The 8,777-nt window shown below is 36.8% G+C and overlaps 1 non-coding gene across 1 annotated transcript; it reads left to right on the top strand.

Annotated features, from left to right (window-relative positions):
• The first annotated feature begins 6,273 nt into the window (after window positions 1-6,273).
• LOC133082828 (U6 spliceosomal RNA) lies at window positions 6,274-6,380 on the top strand. Its single transcript, XR_009699044.1, has one exon. It is a non-coding gene; the product is annotated as a U6 spliceosomal RNA (small nuclear RNA).
• The last annotated feature ends 2,397 nt before the right edge of the window (window positions 6,381-8,777 follow it).

Here is an 8,777-nt window from a genome sequence, read left to right on the forward strand (position 1 = left end):
CCCTCAATTCTATAAGGTGCAGTTAGTAGAGTTCATTTCTATCTTCTCATACTCGTAATTATTCTAGCATTAGATGAATTTTGAAAATCGTTGCGAGCATTAAAAAAATATCTAACTTAGTGCCACTATGCTTTACTTTCTTATAACAAGGTAGTTAGCAGCTTGTTTTTTAACAGATACTCTACTTTCATGGTGGGGCAGCTTTGTTTCTTTTTGCATAAAAAAGATTTCAAATATTGACATGCAAGGTATCATTCTTGTTATCATTGAAAAGTGAAAAAGATAAACATACCAATCTTCTGATTTTAAAAAGCTATTTTAAAGCAATTTTAGAGTTGTTTTAAAACCATTTTGAAGCTATTGGATAGGATTTAAATGACTGGGTGAAATGGGATTTTTATCTTATTTATGATTTTCTCTGTTTTCCAAATTTTCTATGACATTTTTAAAAAAATTTAAAGCAAAGTTTATGTTCCTATAATTTAACAGTTATACAAGGATTGTTGGAAAGAACAGCAATTCCCCAGTCTCACAAGCCCGTATCTCCAGAGGCAACAATTTTCAACTCTTTTAACTGACTGTATTTACCCCAATATCTCCAAATATTCTTGATTTTGTAGTTTCAGGCCCTACCTATTGACTTCCCTCTATAGTAAAAGAGGATTTACCTCTTTCATACAGGCATGACTCCCATTCCACTTATGGCCATTCTGTCAATATAGTCACATTGTCATTTTGGCTAGATCAATTAGGTATTTACACCCCTATGACTATGTAAGTCCTGCTGACCACTGAACATGTTGTTTTGTATACAGAAAATTATATTTTTTGCTTTACAATTTGGAAATGTAGGTAGTTCATCTGTATACTGTGTTACTCAAAGACTGGGAATTTGAGAGAGCTTTTTGTCTGACCATCCATCCGGCACATTGCTGGCACTCAGTACATAGCTGTAGAACGAATGATTAAACACAGGCCTTCAAGTGACAAGTTCAGTCTGTTCAAGACACTGATTATTTGACCAAGGTACACTATGTGAACAAGCCATTTGAAATCATCGAAATGGTCTTTACTGACATTATAGCTGTGTCAAAGACTTTTTTTGTTGTAATCACATTCCTTGTTTCCCAAACTCATGTGGGCAACTTTCCCCTCACCAGAGAGCATATTTCAGTATGGAAAAGCAGGCTTCTAGTTTTTTACATACTGCTCATTTTTTCCCACATGGTGCCAAAAAACCACGTGATTTAATCACACACATAGCTTTTGATTTTCTTGCAACGCAGCCGAACTCTGGTGGTTTGGTTGTTTCCCACGGATTATTTTCTACAAATACAGGAGGGTGTGGATTGGCATCAGGTTGAACCTGCTCCAGGTACACCCCTCCCACTTTGCTAGGCTACATCGTAGCTCATCAAATAACCACTGGTGAACAAAACCTCTCTCCTCCTATAGTATGACTTATCTGTTAGAACCCGAGCAAGCTGTCAGGCAGCCCTTCCTCTTCCTATATGTGCTGCATATTTGCTAAGCACTGAGTCATACTTGACACTTCAGTGGTTTTACCTCACTGTAAAGCAAAATACCAACCTAGTACGTGATATTATTTTTACCAGTAGCGAATCTGCTTTTCTTCGAGCATCATATGTATCATCAATTTTGAACTGGCTTTTATAAGCTTCCAGAAGTAATGTGATTTATGTGTGTGTTGGCCACAAGAAGGGCAACTTTGAATTGTGCCTCTTTAGGTTGGTCTTTTCTCTATCTTGAGGTATAAAATTCATAATTTACATAATGGGAAGCATTATTTTATGCTTGCTTTGAAGAAACACAATAAATTTACCAGGGAGGTCACTCTGATTTGAAAGATGACAAGAGTTTCAATGTCTTCATCCCACTATTTAACAAAGTTACATAATAGACTGTGTCCTGGGAAGGTTTAAACAGATCACAGGTCCACTAAAATCCAATTTTCAGATATTGCTCATTATAGTTCCAAATCAAACTTTTCTTTTTCAATGACTTGTCAGAAATCATCACTAATAGATTCACTTGTACTGGCATTTACAGACTCACAGTAAAAATTAAATTGGAGCTTGTTGATTATATTTATGACATTATTTTAAGTTGGAGCATTTATATCACTATTTTCATCGAACCACTTGTGAGTCATTGACCCATTTATATGAATTGTGGATCAATATAACAATATAACAGTAACTATGAAAAAATGCAAAATTAACAAATGTACTCAATAGCTTGGAAACAATGTGAGATAATATTAGCCAAGCCCCAAAATGCTGTTAACTTAATGTCAGCAGTGATGAACCAGCTAAAATGGTACTTGCAGAATATGTTTATCCAAAGATATACAACTTCAGAAACTGAAAGGAAGCATGCCTGAAGCCAGACTTAGGGACTGGGTCCACACCACTGGTGAGTGGAAGAATGACCCGCTCCTTGTGTTAAGGTCTAGTTTTTCCCCACTGCTTCATCTAACAGCCGTTCATCACAATGTTAACAACTGTCAAGCCAACATGGTACCTTAAACATTGCTGAAAAGTTAACCTTTTGGAAGGATCTGCTCAGACATCTTCCCTACTCACCACTCTTCCATCCCCCACCTATACTAAAAAGGCAATGCTCATTAAGAAAATGCAGTTGACTGGAGATTATCATACTAAGTGAAGTAAGTCAGACAAAGACAAATATCATATGATATCACTTATTTGTGAAATCTAAAAATAATGATACAAATGAACTTATTTACAAAACAGAAACAGACTCACAGACATAGAAAACAAACTTATGGTTACCCAAGGGGAAAGGTGGGAGGGAGGGACAAATTAGGAATTTGGGAGTAACATATACACACTACTATATATAAAATAAACAACAGGGACCTACTGTATAGCACAGGGAACTATACTCAATATTTTGCAATAAACTATAACGGAAAAGAATCTGAAAAAGAATGGATATATGTATGTATAACTGAATCACTTTGCTGTACACCTGAAACTAACACAACATTGTAAATCAACTATACTTCAATAAAAAATAAATTTAAAAAAGAAAGAAAGAAAATGCAGTTGACTCTTGAACAATACCGGTTGGAAGTGCGTGGATCCACTTATAGGGTGACATTTTTCAATGGTAAATACTACAGTACTACACTGTCTGTGGTTGGTTGAATCCCTAGATGTGGAGGAACCTTGGATATGGAGGGCCAACTGTAAATTGTATGAGGGTTAACCCCTGCTGTTGTTCAAGGGTCACCTGTGATAGGATCACTGTGAAAATAACAATTAACCTCACATTTCAAATTTGATGAAAGTGGATGAACAAAATTGTTTCAGTACTTTTTCCTCTGAAGCCACCTCCCCGTCCACAGACCCACTCCCCCTCCATCCTCACCCCGTTGTTCCACAGGGATCTTCAGTGGCCTACAATGCACAGCTTTAGAAGCATCGCACTATAGTGCTTTAGTTTTTACTTTTCTCATTTTCCTTTTCTTCTTTTTTTTCCCTAAGTTAAGGTAGACAATATAGATCATAATGAGATATGTGAAGAGACTGTTAGAAGACTTAGGAAGGTTCTCTTTGAGGGAAAAGAGGAAGTTAGTGAGCAGCAGGTCAAGGGATTATGGAGCTGGGAGGAATGATGCTTATAGAGTGTACCCATGCCCTCTATCTATTTCCCAATCACAAGTGATAGAAGGACCTCAGAGGTAACTCAGTTCCATCTCATTTTACAGATGAAGAACCCAGTTTCAGAGGATTTTTTAAAGTCATGCGATAAATGTCACAGATTGTTACATTAATGGCCCCCAATGAATCACATCTCCTGATATCCAGGTTCTAGTATAGTCTCCTCCTGCACTTACTCTGGGTTTGATCAGGTGACTTGCTTCAATCAATTGGACATTAGCAAATGTGACACAAGCAGAGGCTTGATCAGCCTTCATGGACTGGGGCATGCTTTCTTGGAACCCTGGTACCCCTGTGCTGAATCATCATGCTGTGAAGAAGCTGGGATGAAAGGCCACATGGAGGTGAGTCCAGGGGCTCTCGTCCACAGCCCACAGCAAGGACCTGACATGTAAATGAGGCCATCTTGGACACAGCAGCCCCAGTTGAGCCTTTAGTTGACGGCAATAGCATGAGTGACTCAGGACATATCAACGGAAGAACTGACCGGCTAACCCACTGAATCAGGAGCAATAATACATCATTATTGTCTTAATCCAGTAAATTTTGGGCACTTTGCTTCCCAGCGATAGATAGCTGACACAGTGAGTTACTGGCATAGTGAAGACAAGACCCAAAGCCACTTCTGAGAACATAAACTCAGAATTCCGACAAACTTGGGTTCAACCCTAGTTCATTCACTTACTAGCTATATGACCTTGGGTAAGTTTCGGAAATTTTCTGAAGCCTCAGTTGTTCCTTCCATAAAATGGGAATAATTATAACTACCTGATGGCATTTTCATGAGGATTAAAAGCATTTACCAGCTTACGTGTGTAGGGGAGGGGAAAAAAGTTTAGTGATTACTAACTCAAAGGGATAGCTATAGCATCTTAACAAAGAACAATTAAATTTGTAGAGAAGGGACAAGACAAAGGAAAAGAGTTTTATGCTTCCAAGGGCAGCAAACTGTGGGAAGGTAAATATATGGGGGAAACTGATGGAAGATAAGGGTTGTTTCCATCAGGTTTGTTGTGTAGATTCCTCTCAGTGTAATCTCTGGGCTGATAAGCGGCTTCATTGAAGGTGATTGAGAGACAGAGCCTGCTTTTAGGCAAATGAAGGGGAGGGCAGAGAGCTTTTTTTCCCCAGGCATCTGATGTTTCTCAACTGCCTTCAGCTCAAAATTATCCCTATGCCAAAATGGCATATTTTGGGGTGGCATACTGTGATCCCCTACATGTGTATTATGCTTAGAACAGTGCCTGGCACATAGTAAGTATCCAATTCACATCTGTGAGTATTAGTATTAGAGTATTAGTATTAGTAATCACCCTTGTAAGGTACATGGCACATAAATAATAATAAATACATGGTGGCTATCATTACTTCTCTTCTGAACTTTTTCGGTACTCTTCTTGTTTCTATCTCTTGTGCAACTGTTATCATCATGTTGCCATTTGTTATGTACATCCTCTCCTTGGTAGATTATAAATTTCTTTAGGGCAGGCTGTGTCTCACTCACGTTTGTGTAGACCCTCCATATTGATGTGTTAAATGACTACGTGCTTGTAAAATAGGCCATTGATCATAACATTACAGTTTCTGTGGCCAAACACTATTATACTGTGAGCAAATATGTTTTAACAGCAGCCTTCCCTACAAGAGAATACAATAGGATCTGGCCTTCTTCTAATGCAATACAAAATACGCACTTAATTAAGTAGATGTTTACTGATATCACTAGCTGATCCAACCAACAGTTGTCTTCCTTCATCAGAGAAGTATAAATTTATTAATTTTCCCTTTTTGTGGCAGTGGAGCTATATTCTAACTATAATGTGGTTTGATGCTTTTTATATTTCTGTCTAATCCAATTTCTATAAGAAATACTTCAAATATGGATAGGCAAAAATGTATTTCTCCTTCCCCTAAAAAAAAAAAAAAAAGATTATACTAGCATACTAATGAAGATAAGTTGAAAAACAGTAGAATTTTAAATCAGAACCGACATTGTATGTCATGCTGTTTTGCTTCTAATGCAACAAGATGTTTTGTGTTTTCAATAAGCGCAGACTGCATAGTGACAACAGATGTAGTAAACATAGAAAATACAAAGATACATTTTGTCATCGCGAGTTTCAGACTGTAAACAAATTAAAAGACTCCTATATTTGGCTCCTGAGAAGGCAATAGTAATACTTTGCTTATTAGGTTAAAGAATTTTATTCCTATCCAAAGGAAAAATGAATTTAAAACTCAAATACAATGACAAAACTCATATAAACTTGATTCTACACTCTATGCGAGTACATGTAGAAATGTACACATAGCTATAACTGCAACCCCAGCAGCAGCTGCAAGATCTGGGAGTCAAGAGACTGGAAAGAATTATAGAAACCCATCCAAAATAAAGGTTGCTTTACAGGGTCACCCACTGAAAGATGGTTTATTTAACTCTACAGCAATTAAAACAAAAACAGAAACAGAGATGGCCCCTGTCCTGAGGGGATTAGAGTCTGAAAAAATGTAAGCAGAGATGTCTCAGGTATTATTAATAAGCTACGTCAAAAATTAAACTAAGGTGCTCGCTTCGGCAGCACATATACTAAAATTGGAACGTTACAGAGAAGATTAGCATGGCCCCTGCGTAAGGATGACACGCAAATTTGTGAAGCGTTCCATATTTTTGCACATATATACAATGGAATATTACTCAGCCATAAAAATGAACAAAACTGAGTTATTTGTAGTGAGGTGGATGGACCTAGAGACTGTCATACAGAGTGAAGTAAGTCAGAAAGAGAAAAACAAATACAGTATGCTAACACATATATATGGAATCTAAAAAAAAAAAAAAAAAAATGGTCATGAAGAACCTAGGGGCAAGACGGGAATAAAGATGCAGACCTACTAAAGAATGGACTTGAGGATACGGGGAGGGGGAAGGGTAAGCTGGGACCAAGTGAGAGAGTGGCATGGACATATATACACTACCAAACGTAAAATAGATAGCTAGTGGGAAGCAGCCACATAGCACAGGGAGATCAGCTTGGTGCTTTGTGACCACCTAGAGGGGTGGGATAGGGAGGGAGACGCAAGAGGGAAGAGATATGGGAACATATGTATATGTATAACTGATTCACTTTGTTATAAAGCAGAAACTAACACACCATTGTAAAGCAAGTATACTCCAAAAAAGATGTTAAAAAAAAAAAAAGCTAGTGGGAAGCAGCCGCATAGCACAGAGAGATCAGCTCGGTGCTTTGTGACCACCTAGAGGGGTGGGATAGGGAGGGTGGGAGGGAGGGAGATGCAAGAGGGAAGAGATATGGGGACATACCTATATGTATAACTGATTCACTTTGTTATAAAGCAGAAACTGACACACCATTGTAAAGCAATTATACTCTAGTAAAGATGTTAAAAAAGAAATTAAACTAAGAACCTTCTATCATTTTAGATTTACATAAATGGTATCACACTGTACATATTGTGCAACTGGCATTTCTCTCTCAATATTATATGTTTGAGATACATCTATACACTCCATTGTACAAGTACACTGCATTTGTTTATCCACTCCATTATTGATGGACATTTAATTGGTTTATGTGTCTCTTCTTAACTCTGCAATCACTAATGTCAGGAGCTAGAAATCAACCACAGTGTATTCACACCTGAGAAATCTGTAATGTTAGAAAACAGAGCTTTTTATTCCCCCAGAGAGCCAGTGGCCACATACTGCCCAGCAAGCTACTGCATATCCCGGTGTTTGTGTGAAGAGTTTCTCTAGATTATAGCACTAGAAGTCAAATTTTTGAATCTTAAAATACTAACGTTTTAAATTTTATTATATGTTGTCAAATTGTCCTGGAAAGTGTTTGTACCATTTTATCTTCCCACCACCAGTGTAAAAGTTTATTTTTTCCAAATTCTCACCAACGTTTGGTATTTATTTTTGTCAAACTAATGGGTCTGAAATGGTATCATTGTTTGGCTTTTGTTTGTTATTAACTGCCTTATTGAGATATAAGTGACATAATAGATTGCATTATGTAAAGTGTATAAATTGATGTTTTCATTGATAAGCGATGGCACTCATAAAACCATTGCTGTATCGTGACAAGCAATAATGAACATATCTATCATCACTGAACATTTCCTTGTGCTTGTTTGTTATCCTCCCATTTCTCTTACCCTGCCCCAAGCCTCAGTCAATCACTGATCTACTTGATATCACTATTGATTAGTTTGCATTTTCTAGAATTTATATAAATAGAATTATACAGTATGTACTCTTTTTTTATCTAGCTTCTTTCACTCAGCATAGTTATTTTGAGGTTCATTCATGTTGCTTGTAATTCATTTCTTTTTATTGCTAACTAGTATTTCATTTTATGGTTACACTAATTTGTTTATCCATTCACATGTTCACTGATAATTGGGTTGTTTCTAGCTTTTGGCTTTTACAAATAAAGCATTTATGCACAAGTCTTTGTGTGGACATAAGCTTTCATTTCTCTTGGGTAAATACCTAAGAATGGTATTACTGGGTCATATGGTAGACATAGTTTTAATTTTATAAAAAATTGCCAAACTGTTTTCCAAGCAGTTGTACAATTCAACATTCCCATCAGCAGTATATGGGAGTTTCAGTTGCTCTGCATCCTTATCAACACTTGATATGGACAGACTTTTTTGCATTTTAGACCATCTAATATGTAATAGTAATATCTCTTTGTGATTTTTGCATTTCTCTAATGACTAATGATTTTGAGCATCTCTTCATGTGCTTATTTGCCAGCTATATGTCTTTTTAGGTGACGTGTTTGTTCAAAACTTTTGCCTATTCTTTTGTTGGGTTGCTTGTCTGCTTATTATTGGGTTTGAGAGTTCTTTATGTATTCAGAATACAAATCCTTATCAGATATGTGATTTCTAAATATTTTCTCCCAGTCTATGTCTTATATTTTCATCTTCTTAACCATGTCTTTTGAAGAACAGAAGTTCTTAATTTTGATGAAGCACAATATATCTTTTTTGGATTGTGCTTTTGTACTGTATCTATGAAAGCTTTCCTTCATT

The sequence above is a fragment of the Eubalaena glacialis genome, chromosome X (assembly GCF_028564815.1).
Source record: "Eubalaena glacialis isolate mEubGla1 chromosome X, mEubGla1.1.hap2.+ XY, whole genome shotgun sequence".
Lineage (NCBI taxonomy): Eukaryota > Metazoa > Chordata > Mammalia > Artiodactyla > Balaenidae > Eubalaena > Eubalaena glacialis.